This window comes from Hemicordylus capensis, chromosome 3, assembly GCF_027244095.1.
Source record: "Hemicordylus capensis ecotype Gifberg chromosome 3, rHemCap1.1.pri, whole genome shotgun sequence".
Taxonomy (NCBI): Eukaryota; Metazoa; Chordata; class Lepidosauria; order Squamata; family Cordylidae; genus Hemicordylus; species Hemicordylus capensis.
In genome coordinates, this window is record NC_069659.1 from 237,330,485 (window position 1) to 237,344,552 (window position 14,068).

Below are 14,068 nucleotides of genomic sequence, written 5' to 3' on the forward strand. Positions count from 1 at the left end.
GCATCATTATTGCAGGACAGTGATCTTCAGTATTTTACAAGCAGCTCTGTCCAAAAAGAAAGAAAGAAAGAAAAATCTCTTCAGTATGAGTGTCACTTCCCACTGTGCTGACCTTCATGCTATACTGCACATTTCTCAATGCTGGGAGAGCCCTTTAAGAGAGATGAAATCCTCTCTTAAGTGGGGAAAGCTCTGGGAAGGGCTGTACTTCCTCACACACTGTACACACCTTCTAAGATAGTGCAGGGGCTCAGATTCCCTTAAAGGAGCCCCACTAGTGCTGGGCAAAGTGCAGTACTGCATGATGGGAATGGCCACTTTAGCATGGTCCTGAAATTACAATACAACAGATCCAATAGTTGTGAACACAATGTAATATGAATACTATTTTCAATCAGATCATGTATGAATAATCAAATATGAGATTAAAAAAACTCATCAAAACAATAAGTACAGTAAATTATGTCAACACACAACAGAAACCCAATGTGTGACGGTTTTTGGCATTTTTATCAAGTGACCGATTATGAAAACAAAGGGCTACATATGTATCTTCTTTAAAATCAAGGGAACGCATGTAACAAATAGAAGTGACTGTGAAACCCATCAGATGAAATTCCTAGATACAAAGTTTTTGAAGTAAAGAAATGAGTACAAACCAAAGAGACAATATTGGTTCAGCCCTAAAGCATGAGCCATTAGATGTCTCATTCTGAAGCATTGGCACTTAGTCCAGGATTTACCTGGATGCACTCTTCCTCCTTGCATTGGATACCACTATAAATCTAGTTTAAAAGACCAGTTGGTCCATTTGCGGGGGCACTGGAAGTGTGGTCATTGTTCATGTTGCCAACAGTCATCACAAGTAAAATAATTTACTAATCCTGTTGATGGAAATACCATATTAAAAACTTAAAAACATGCTAGTCCATGGATAATGTGTATGCAATAGTTTGTCCATATGGACTCTTTTTTATGTGGGTCAGACTAAGGGGGTTGTATCACATAATGTAAAAATAAAATTAGAACTGTGAACATGGAGGCTCTTCTTACTGCTCATTTTGTTAAACATGGACCTCAGCCTGAAATAAGATTGTTTTCTATAGAGAAAGTGACGGAATACAAGAAGGGGTGAAAATGTTGCTTTAAAATTGACTTAAAGGGAAGCCTTTTAGATATCTATCTTCTCTATCTGTCTTAATGAGCAACTAAAATTTCCAGCATATTTATAGTAAGTGTATCACATATACATATAAATACATATAAATCAAAGTTTGGTGATATTTCTTTAAAAATATCTGGATCTTGTCAGCTGATCTCACACAGCTGATATAAATAAGGCTTTCCCCCTGTGAGTTGTTTGGTATCTCAGAGATCTTTCAGAAGTAAGAGTCAGCTTGTAACAATAGACTGGTCAGATCTATTTAGTATCTTGTGAGATGACTACATATAATAAAAGTCTGATAAAAAGATACAGATCAGTCAAGATGGGTTTGTCCTATGAGATAGTTATTTTTTGATAAGGAGCTGATAAGCTACCCCATAGGTGGCTGATATTGGTGTGGAAGTGGCAACTTTCTTTTTAAAAAATGGTTTTTAAAATGCTTTTATTAGTATTAAAAGTAAAAACAAAATTTTTTATTTCTCTGAGATTTCAACAAAAATACATGTTTACAAACAAGATCTTATCAATCCAAGGGAAAAAAAAAAACCCATTCATAAGAAAGGTACAAAAGTAGTAATAGTTTATATGAGTAAAAGATATTTAATTAACTAGCCACACAAAATCTATATCTAGGCATCCATATAGAATTTTGAGCCTCCCAGGGAACCAGCTGGACAAAGAGAAGAGAACCAACCCTTCCACATAGGTAATTCAAACACCCGTTGTGTTCTGCAGTAAAAATACCTATCCCAAACATTAAACTATATTCTTTAGAGAGAGCATAAATTCCCCCACTACCAGTTCGTCCTTCATCTGATTTAAGTCCTATGTGAATAGAAAGAAAAGAAAAAAAGAGAGGGAAGGAGGGAAAAAAATCTAAAAGCTATTCAGAAACTTTCAAAATCCCAAGTCTAATGAATCTGATGAGAAAGGGTAAATCTTAAAAGTTTTACCATACTAAATAATTTTCTAAATAAGAAGAAAGATAATGAAAGGTCAAAGATCTTTTTCGTCCCGGCTTCTCTCTGAACAGCAAACAAAAAGGTTCCATACAGAGCAATGAATGATTTATGCAGTGAATATAAATTCCTTTAATCATGTTGTTCGTTAAGCTGATGGGCGAATAGAATCCTAAGTAATCGAAAAAGAATCCGGAAGTCTAGAAAAAAGCCGAAGATATTCAGTATCACTAGAAATCCTTATTCTGTTAACATTGAAAAGCTTCTGTTACAGACTTCTGCAGTAAAAGCTATACATTCACATACACCTATCTGAATGCTGTAAGTAGCAGATGGAGAAATTCATAAATTCAATGCTGTTTGTAAAAGCTCTAAAATAGGTATGTAATTTTCATAATTCTTTCAGAGTAGAACAAAGCTGGACAGAATAGGTATCCAACTCTATGCCATAACTAAACCCCAAAATCTTAAGCAGATCACATTAATCACTTCATATTGGCTCTCCTCTCCATAAACAGCCTCAGTGGGAGGTCCAAAAATAATGGGAACACAAAAAAAAGAGACAACCATGCAAAGAATCATATTGAAATCGGTAAGCTCAGAAGGTATTATCTATTGGAATGTCACTAAAAAACAGACAAAGGGAATAACTACAGAAATGAATCTATCTTACAATAATTTTTTAAAAAAAGAAAATGGATTTTGAACCTCCCATCCGACTCTCCAGTTACGCTTAGGAAAGAAGAGAGTTGCTTATTAGGAGGAAAAGACTCAGCAAAGACCTGAAGCTTAAATATTGTAAATGCAAAGCCACAACTGAATTCTCATCCTATGCAACTCAAGTACAAAACGCACTGACAAATGTTCATGACTGGTACCCAAAACCTGTTATGTATGGAATAAATGAATAATAGTATGGAATTTGAAAAAAGAGGAGAGAGAAGAAAGGTGTGTGTGGGGGAGTTAATTCCAAGAAAAAATGATTTTATGAAATATTAATATAAAGTCTAGGACTCTCAGTCTTCTGAAAGTCAGATAATTAACCCATAGTTTAAAAAAATAAAGAAAAAGAGGGGAGGGGAGGGATTTTATAAAATACTAATATGAAGTCTGGGGCTCTCCATCTTCTAGAGACCAGATAATTAACCCATAATTAGGGGGGGGGGTAGAGAAAAAGAAAGAAAAACATTACCCTTTGGTATGGAGAGTTCCCTCTTCATAAAATTCTTGATAACAGCTGTTAAATTAACTGGGAATACATAAGTCAAGTCTTCATGTTGGAAATAACTAATTAAACGTACAAGACAAAAGTATAATAGAAATTATAACAATAAACTAAATGTATACACATATAAACTAATTTCCCTAGTCCTTGTAAAACTTTTGCAAATAATAACAGTGAATCCAATGCAGAAAAAAAAGATATAAACCTAGTTTCAGTAATATCTATTCAACCTTATAATTTCAACTGAAAAGTTCAACTATATGCCCTTAAACACAGATCTCCCTATTTCCAGTATCTTAGAGTTGCTATTTCATAAGAGGGAATAAAACTGAGTATATTCCATTGAATAAGCTAAACAGTAGTAATAACTAAAATAACAGATTGGGCATATATGTCCGCTGTTGTATATCAGTTGTTATAGTCTAGATGTATACATTTTTTTCTTAAAGTAAGTCAAGAAATTATTAAAAAAACACACAACTCATTGGGGGGAAAAAGATAAGGGCAATGAATTTACAGAGGAAATAAAAGGAAAGAAAACCTTGTTACCTATTTTCAGAAAATCAAATCAAATCAGATAATATTACAAATCTTTGAAATACCATCAAAGGGTTAACAAGAGAGCCTTAATAAACATTCCCAATAGATATCCAGACTCTGCAGGAATACTAAACAATGCTGGGAGTAGACAAAGAGAAACTTGTGCGTGATAAAATGTGTTATTAGATTACATGTAGTGAACATCCCCCCCCCCCGCCCTTGAACAGCCGAGAAAAGTCTTAGTTCTTCTATTTATGATTGTTCCAATTTCCAGATATTAAGTTTTGGGGCTGACTTCTAAGTGAGATTTACAGTGCTGAGTGATGTTTGTACTCCATCAGTAGTGTGTTCATCCAATAAGCAGAGAAACAAAATAGTCCATAAAATGCTGAACCTTTCCAAATGATATCTTCTTCCTCATTTTCCATCATCATAGTTCATAGTAATTACAAGGACTAAAATTTAAGAAACCCATTTCCAAAGAAAGCTTCTATTGCCAAATTTCAAAGTAGTACAGTATTTAAACCTTCCGTTCCATCCCCATTTCAGTACTGCTGAAGGTACGAAACAAAAAATAAGCAAAGAGCTTAATTACCAGTCATAAGAGTTTTATCAGTACCGAGAGTCTACTGCTGTAAAAAAAAAAAAAAAAGTAATTAATCACTTGAGCACCCAACGTTTTCCAAGGCCACTTGCAAAAATTCTTCAAAGTGAAAGTAAGAACTAATTAAAGTTCACCGACAATCATATAAGGCTTCTTTTCTCCTTCAGCCAGCTCTCCTCAAATGCCGTTTACCTCTGGCAGAGCCAGTGAGAGGTTAAAAAAATAATGGAAACAGGAGAATAAAGAAAAACAAAGGGAAAAGCAGAATAAATGCCAAAAATCTTGCAAGCTCAAAAGCCATGGTCATCTCAGAGACTTAAAAGGAAGAGCGGGGGGGAAGGTAGTTGGCAGGCCGTTCCTTGACAGGCAGGTGGTATGAACTTCTCTCCATTCAGCCTGATGCATAAAGGAAGGTGCAGGAAGGTCTCTCCCGGGAGTTCATCCCAGGGTCCTCCAGATTTTTTCAAGCCTGGAATCTCCCCAGATTCACCCCCATTGGGTGGGGAGGCCCTGCTTTCGCATTCCGATCTCCATCTTGCCAATAAGAAATAGATAGACCAAACGGGTGCGAAAGCTCCTGGCAGACAGTTTGTCTATTGCTTCCCAGTGGGATGCCATCTTGCCTCTCGGAAGTGGCAACTTTGAATTAGTGCCTAAGTTCTTGGAATGAAACTGAAAGATGTTTTAGCAATGAAATTCATAAGGTAGTTTTAAACACATGTAAGTAGTATTTCAATCTGTCGGAGTATGGAGGAACATTGTTATTTAAAAATAATCTTTACATTATCCATTCAATTTTAGTACCAATTATCAAATATGGTTGATAACCACCTTGAGATTGTTTTAGTGAAAGGCGGTATACAAATTTAACAATTAAAATAATAAAAAAAATGTTTGTGTTTTATAGAAGAAGAAAAAGTTTGGATGTTCAGTGATGACTTCCTGCATGTACTCAAAGTTTTTCAATATGATGTCTTATTACTTTCATTGAAGAGAATATTTGCTTCTATTCGGCTTAGGACTGGGTTACCTGGGAAAGCACCTTCTGCATGATCCCCACCGCACATTGAGATCGAGAGGTCCGTCTCCGTATACCCCCAGCCCATCTGGCAGTGACTTGGAAGTGGGCCTGCTCTGTAGTCACTCCTATGCTGTGGAATATGCTCCCTATAGACATTTGTGGTTTAACATCTTTGCCAGCCTTCAGAAGAGCCCTTAAGACACACTTTTTCAGCCAGGCTTTTAGTAATCTCTGAATGTTTTAAATTTTTAAATTTCTGTTCTTAACAGTTGGTTTTATTTTGTGTTTTCTTTATTTTTGTGAACTACAGCCTTTGGAGTCAGGCGGTATATATAAATCAAATCAAATAAATAATATAATAATATAATATAATAATTAACATGGAACTAATATTTGGTATAATCAAACTTGATAAAGACTCTAAAACAGTTATACACTATGTTTCTGTTGTGTATTGATTGGTGCATATATTATGAATTGTATTGTAGTGCATCCTGAATGTCATTAGGATTATCATTTACTGTACTTCATTTTTCTTATTGTAGTTTTGATTAGTACTTTTTATCTCCTATTTGATTATTCACAATTATTATTCAAACATGATTTATTGATTGAAATTAGTTTTAATATTACATTCCATTTTTCATGTGTTAAGTTGCATTCATAGCTATTGGATCTGCCAGAGGGACTCTGGAGAGCATTCGTGCCAATAAACAATTAGGGAGTTGGACTTAGGGCTGATGGGAGCTTCCACCTGCTCCTCGACCTTCCAATGAAGAACACTGCTGTAGGAGATGTTTACTAAGGGTTTACGCCAAAGGCTTCAAAGGAAAGGTGGGTTCTGAGAGATTTGAAAGCGAAGAGATGGTGCCATGTGGGTGTTCTGGTAGAGACTGCCAGACATAGGAGCAGGGGCGTAGCATCCATTGGAAAAGGGGGGACAAATGTCCCCTGGCCCACAGCCGCTGAGGGGCCCCCAAGGCCAGACCCTCCTTTGCCTTCTCCAGCATGAGTCACCCTAAGGTCTCCTGCTCGGCCCAGGAGAGCTAAGCAGCCTGCTATGGTGCTTCTTTTCGCTGAGTAGCTGCTTATTCTGCCTTCTGTCGCTGAGCCTGTGTATTCCATGGTGCACGTGACCATTATGTATTTTTGGTCTCTCCCACACATACCCAAAAGAGAGAGCGCGAGATGCTGACAGAGATGGTCAAACAGAGAGAAGAGGCAGACAGAGGATCTTGACCAGTCTGAATCCAAACAAAGGCAAAGATGTACGTTACTACCGTACCTCAAAGTGTAGTACTTCCTCCATCCCGTGTGTTCTCCCTCCTTGTCCTGTGTAGCGATGTGCACGGAACTGGCTGGCCCGGTTCGGTCTGGCACCCCCTCGAACCCCCCCCGTCTGATCCGGTCCAGGGGGGAGGTCCGCAGACCTTTACTTTAAAATAAATTATTTTTTAAAATTATTTTTTTACCTGTTACTCCCCTCGGGGGAGTTCCTGGAGGCGGTGTGGTGATCTGTGGAAGTTCCCCCTCTCCCTGCTGGCCTTCAAAATTACCCCCTCGCCCTGTCTGGGTGCTCTTTGGCTGGTTTTCGGCCTTTGCCCAGTGGCCATTAAGCAGGCTGCGTGCCTGTGCACATGGCCTCTGCGTGGCCTGGGGGAGGGGAGGGTTCAGTTTGCTCTCAAGCAGGTTTGGAGCTGAACTTGCTTGCACATCGCTAGTCCCGTGTTGAGTCAGTGTGCGGGCTGATTGATTGTACTTTGGGGTCAGTTTTTACATGCTCATTGCTCCCCTTTGGGTTGAAAAAAGTGGTTGCTTTCTCCAGGGCTGTGTTTTGAAAATCTCAGGTGCTCTTATTCATGGAAGGGTATGTGGTGTATGCACTTCTCATTGCAAAACATGCTTTCTTATTGTTTTGAAGCCAGAGGCTGCCTACCATGTAGCTTGCAAGGGAGGAAAAGTTCATGCTGATTATTATCAATTAACCCAGCCTTTTCTCCTGCGCGAGTCAGGTGGGATGCTCTGAGCAGGAGAGAAGAACCCTTGAAATGTGTGTGTTCCTCAGTGCTCAGAGTGCCCCCTGACTGCCCTCTGCATTAGTCCTCGTTACTACTTGCATTCAAACCAAGCTGCTTGTGTATGGCTTGGAAGCCTTCTCGGCAGTGGGTTTGCGGGGTCTTGTTGGTCTGTTCATTTGTGCAAGGAATAGTAGAGGCAAATAATGGAAATGCTTTTGGCTGTTCAAGCAGCAGCATTTTGTCCTGAGTCAGGATGTGCATGGGAGAGGGGAGGAATGGGGAAGGAATGAGGGAGGAGGGGCTTGGCGTGGTGAGGCGGCGGGGATGAGAGGAGGAGAGGAGAGCTGGTCTTGTGGTAGCAAGCATGACTTGTCCCCATAGCTAAGCAGGGTCTGCCCTGGTTGCATCTGAATGGGAGACTTGATGTGTGAGCCCTGCAAGATATTCCCCTCAGGGGATGAAGCACCTGCTCTGGGAAGAGCAGAAGGTTCTAAGTTCCCTCCCTGGCTTCTCCAAGATAGGGCTGAGAGAGATTCCTGCCTGCAACCTTGGAGAAGCCGCTGCCAGTCTGTGAAGACAATACTGAGCTAGATAGACCAATGGTCTGACTCAGTATATGGCAGTTTCCTATGTTCCTATGAGTGGGGTCCATCAGGCTTGATGAGCAACTGCCGGCTGCCCCAAAGGCACGAGAGCAACCTCAGCAGGTTTGCTGTGGTGGGCAAGTCCCCCTGGGTTGGAATTTGGAGGGAAAGAGGAAGCTCTTTGCTTCTTTGGGGGTGTCTCAGCCACTGCCTGGCTCCCCTCCGGCTGAAGCTGGGCTATCGGCAGTATTTTAACAAAAAGTAAAGCAATACAAGGAAACAAACAATCGCTCTTCAGAACTAGAACATCCCAAGTTCAGTAGAGCCTGGCATAACTGTGGGGTATTTCCACACAGGACAGTATGAAGTGTCTTTATGCTGCTATTTGTGTTCACATGCAAGTGTTGTTAATACCCTTAGAAAGCAGGAAGAGAGGCACTTTTAAAAAAGAAAACCCAAATCAAATGTGCTTTCTAACCAATGTAAGGCGTGCATTCACATTGCATTGCACTCCTGACATTGGGAAGTGTGTGTTGTGAGGAGGAGCATTCTATACACATCAGAAATTGGGATCATCAGGATAAGTGAGGGGCCCCTTTTAAAATCTCATCCCCAGGCCCACTCCAGCCTTGCTATGCCCCTGCATAGGAGGCTGCAAGGGAGACTGGGCAGAGATGTTTAAAGGGATGGAAGATACTTAGATAACAAAGTGGTAGTATTGAATATATCTGAATGTGGAAGCAGTGACTGGTGGACAAGGCTGAGAAAGGCTTTGTAGGACAGGGAGCTTGTACTGGATATGGGATTGGATAATCCCATATCCAGTACAAACTCCCTATCCTACAAAGCCATTCAGGATCATGGGTAACTGCTATTGGCAACAGTGTCTTTATCAATACCTTGCTTTTATTCAATACAAAGTTCTTCAATCAATAAAGAATTTTATGGTACTTTAAAGACTAGCAAATGTATTCTAGCAGAAGCTGAAACTAGAGAGTCCACTTCATAAAATGATATTCTCAGTTGGTAGGTTTGCACACACACACATACGGAGTGAAAAAATGTCAATTCTGAGGCCATAGTATAGGACTGGCAGGTAGACTTTCATCCACATACTGACTAGACCAAGCCCTGCTGGCTTGCTGGCTTGCTTGATTAATTAAGTGCCGTCAAGTTGGTGTCAACTTCTAGCGGCCACATAAATAGATTCTCTCCAGAGTGATCTGTCTTCAGCTTTAAGGCCTTTAAGGTTTCTCAGTGGTGCATTCATTGCTGTCATAATCAAGTCCATCCACCTTGCTGCTGGTCATCCTCTTCTCTTTCTTTCAACTTTCCCCAGCATTATAGATTTCTCAAGGGAGCTGGGTCTTCGCACAATGTGTCCGACGTATGATAGTTTGAGCCTGGTGATTTGTGCCTCAAGTGAAAATTCTGGATGGATTTGTTCTATGATCCATTTGTTTGTTTTCCTGGCTGGTATCCTCAGAAGTCTTCTCCAGCACCAAAGTTCAAAAGCGTCAATGCTTTTTCTATCTTGCTTCTTCAAAGTCCAGCTTTCGCATCCATAGAGTGTTATGGGGAAAACCATTGTCTGTACGATTCTAATCTTTGTACGTGTAGACACGTCACGACATCTAAATATCCTTTCCAAGGCCTTCATTGCAACCCTACCAAGTGCTAGTCTGCGGCGTATTTCTTGACTTCTGGATTCTTTATTGTTGATGGTCGATCCTAAAAGGCAGAAGCTATCCACTACTTCAGTGTCTTCATTGTCAGTTCTGAGGCTAGTTGCTGTACCCGCTGTCATTAGTTTAGCCTTCTTTACATTTAATTGTAGTCCCATTTTTTTCATTGTGCTCCTTGACTTTCATTACTAGAGCTTGCAGATAATCCACATTCTCCAATCCAGCTTCTCTCACGATACGTTCAGCATATAAATTGAATAAAGGAGATGCTTAGCGTTAGTAATATTGCTGCATCTTGTTATCTCAGGCCATATTCCTGGCCTTCTAAACTCCAGAGGATGACAATGCAATGGAAGGTTGGAGAGAAGATAATCGGAACATGGTTTTAGCCAATAGGATAAAGAGTTGGGTTTCTGCAGTGTGTTGAACTTGAGACCAGTTAAAATAGATAGATCAAAAGACTGGAACAGCCTTGTTTAAAACAGCAACACCACAGAAAAAGCCCTGCTTTCTGGCCAGTCATTATCCCTATTCAGACATTATGTTGTGCAAGTGTACAGATGTCTATACATTTGTACACGTGTTTGAGAGAATGACTGTACCTGCGTTCATGTTAAAACTGAATCTAGGTATAGACCTCCCAAATACATGGTACAGACAGGAAGCACACTGCTGTATCTGCGTTCATTTAGTCTGCATCACAATGCAGCCTGCTTTTATCTTATTTGAAATTTACTTTGACTTTATCCAGAAGGAATGTCAAGGCTCTTTCACAGGAACAGGAAGCTGCCATATACCATTGGTCTATCTCGCTCAGTAACTATTGTCTACGCAGACTGACAGCAGCTACTCCAAGGTTGCAGGCAGGAATCTCTCTCACCCCTATCTTGGAGAAGCAAGGGGGGGAACTTGAAATCTTCTGTTCTTCCCAGAGTTGCTCCATCCCCTGAGGGGAATATCTTACAGTGCTCACATGTGGTCTCCCATTCATATGCAACCAGAGTGGACCCTGCTTAGCTAAGGGGACAAGTCATGCTTGCTACCATAAGACCAGCTCTCCTCTGCTGTTAGTATAATGTGAGGCTGCTCACTGCTTTTAACCGAGGAACCACCATTTCATGCAAGCAGAACCTGCTGTTTGGCATAGCCCCACTTACCCCATACTGAAGAGGTTTATGGTAACATGAAGTTTTGCTCATGGCAAATAAGTTGGATCCATTCATTTGCCATGAACAAAGATGGCTGCCAGAAGCATAAGAAAAAAAGCAGCTACAAGTAGGCCTGCTGAGTACACTGGCCCTAAAACAGGCCAATTGTCATTAATGTCAGTGCCTTTAAGGCAGCAGGGGTGTCTGTCTGTCTCTGTCTCTGTCTCTGTCTCTCTCTCTCTCACTCATTCTCTCTCTCTCTCTCTCTCTCTCTCTCTCTCTCTCTCTCACACACACACACACACACACACACACACACACACAACCATGAGAGTAATTTCACAAGGGATTACAAATACCACCAAAACAGAACAAATGAAGGAGGTTAGGTCACCAATGTCATCTTGATTCCCTTATAAAAGAGGCAGACATTTGTCCTTCTGTAGAACTGTTTTTACATTTCAAACGGAGAACCAAAATCATAAATCATAAATGCGTGTGGCACTAAGAATGATGAAGTCTCAAAGAGGAACTTGCAACTATTGAGTTTCCCCATGTGGAGATATCCAAATCCTCTTTAATGCAGAAGCAACATAGTTTTAACAATGTACATGTATGCTGCTAAAGACAAACAGAAGTGTTCTGATAAATCATCAAAACAAAACTTAGAATTTTTCCACATTTAGATGGTTTCCTCCCACTTCAGCTCTGCTGTCAGTTTCTTAGAGAAGCACCTTTCTGCCTTCTTCACTTCACCATCACTCTGCACCTCCCACTTCTGAGGAGTCATCCATGGATGTTTATTCCCTCCTCTTTCTTCAAGTAGATTTATTTTTACAGCCTGGAAACACCTTCCTGTTGAGTCCAAAAGTTAATGTAATTGAGGTCTAATAGTGGCACTTCTGGCCGCTTCATTTCCTGCTGGCAAAAGCTTTAAGCTTTAAAGGGGGCTCTCTGAATCACTCCTCCTAAATTGGTACCCACTGAGCTGAGCTGTTGGCTACTATGTCTGAAATGTAGAGAAGCCAACCTGGTACTGTAAATCACAGAGCAGTACTAAGAGAAGCTTCAAAGACACCAGGGGAGTTTCCAACATTTCATCTATTGTTTCTCCTTAGACTTGCATGCATTCCACTTTTTTTTTAAAAAAGCTCTTCCTTTGCTCAAGCACAGGGATTTTGTACTCTCTCTGTGTAATACAGAGTCCAACCAAACCTGAACCTAAAAAGGGGCTGTCAATGAACCAGAACTGAATCTAAAATCACTTGGTTGCCTCGAACCTAAGTAAAACCCCTCAACGCAAAAAGCAAAAAAGTGTTTACAGCCTTATTAAAAGAAAGTAAAAAGGGGGTGTGATTGATTTTCTCCAAGGATGATGTTCCATAGCTGCTGTTTCACTACAAAGAACAGTCTGTCCCTAATCACAACAAGACGAAAGTCTTATTCACATGTTACGTTCAAGACACATACAAGTTTACACAGCTACAGATCTGTACACAGGTACAATTATTCATATGTTATGTAGAAGATATTGTAGCCTTTCTCTACCTAACAGTTGTGAATAAAGGATATTATTAATAAAAAACTTTTACTATTAATAGTAACAACAATAAAAACAACAAAGCCTTTCTTTACCTAGCAGTTACCCAACAGTTGTATGGGATCCAGGTAAAGGAAGATGGCTCAGAAGGCTTTCTGTTGAAGGTGGGGTTATTCTGGTATTATGAAAGGAGACCAGATGGATGATGTGTGAACTTTCTTATGAACTCGGCAAACTGGACTATCCCCACCCCCTAAAACAAAACCACTCTCGGAAAGCAGCTAGATTTTTTCTCCTGATCCTGATCCGGAACTTATTTGCACTGCCCTTGAGCTGATCAGAGGCATGATGGGGCTCAAATACTGCTTCCCAGCTCCCTTGCCAGCCCACTAAATCCCCCACCCCCGAGCATTCCTGGCCCAAATGGCCCCTTTCCTTTCATCACCATCATCATCATCACCATCATCATCATCATCATCATCATCTTGCCTGGCAGCAGCAACTGGATGCACCACTGAAATGGATAGCATCAAATGCTCAAGACTTTCTAAAATATAGCTTCAACCCCTCCCTAAATTTATAATGTGGGTTGTTTTGTAATACAGTTGAGCATTACAACTTTGAGTTTTGTATACCAGTGTGGACTTTGGCTCATCACAAGTATATAAACATCACTTTTCCTATGTTTCCTACATCTATAATTCAGATGTAATGTCCAAAATATATAGAGTGCACATTCTGTCTTAAAATGGATGTCTTTTGTGTCTTGTTTATTTATTTAGTATATTTGTATACTGCCACAAACTCACATCCTATCCTGCATTAACATTTACGGGTGCAGAAATAGCTCAAGAGAAGCTCAAAAGTACTTGCAGGTTATTTTGAGATGTTTCCAGGTGTAGTGCCCAGCACTGATTAACTGTTCAGTTGGAAGAACAGTCACATATACTAGCAGACTCAACAAAGAGAAGAATGCTACCCCCACACTTATGGTAGTTCAAAACCGCTGCAACAGGAAGTACCTCTCTGAGAGACTTTCTGGCTGAGATCTGACTTCTTACAACTACCACTCCTAGAAGTGATATTGAGAGGAACCCCCTGTCAAGTTGAAACAAGTGCTTAGATTTCCTGAGATGGTTTTTTAAAAAATTGAAATGGAGAAAATGCTGTGCAAGTGCAATCACATAACCACCAGATGGTGCTACATTCAAACATTTGGTCCTGCTTCCAGGACTATATGAAATACTGTTTGGTTATTGATTAGAATCATTCGGTTTGGCGTTCATCGAAAACCTGTTGCTTATCTAGATCTCACTTTCACCCATTATCTTCTGATGTAATGACTGAGCTTCTACCTAATCATAAGAGTTACATTACAGCCACTGGAAAAAACAGGACAGAATTTCAGGCATGCCCAAGGTGGAGGGTATGTGGTTAGTTGATTTTAACTAGTTAAAAACCTTAAAACCTTAAGGTTTAAAACCTTAAAAACCTAAGGTTGTTAGTTGATTTTAATTTGATTTTAAATCCTACTACTATAGTTTTTTTTTTTTAAAAAGCTTGATTTCCTACACAGTAC

General features: G+C 40.0%; 1 long non-coding RNA gene across 1 annotated transcript in view; it reads right to left on the reverse strand.

Moving 5' to 3' along the window:
• Positions 1 to 11,525: 11,525 nt before the first annotated feature.
• The window catches only part of LOC128349282 (uncharacterized), a 57,876-nt gene continuing 55,333 nt past the window's right edge, over positions 11,526 to 14,068 (reverse strand). The window contains exon 3 of the long non-coding RNA XR_008318701.1: positions 11,526 to 11,804. This is a non-coding gene — a long non-coding RNA (uncharacterized LOC128349282). The remainder of the gene's footprint in view (positions 11,805 to 14,068) is intronic.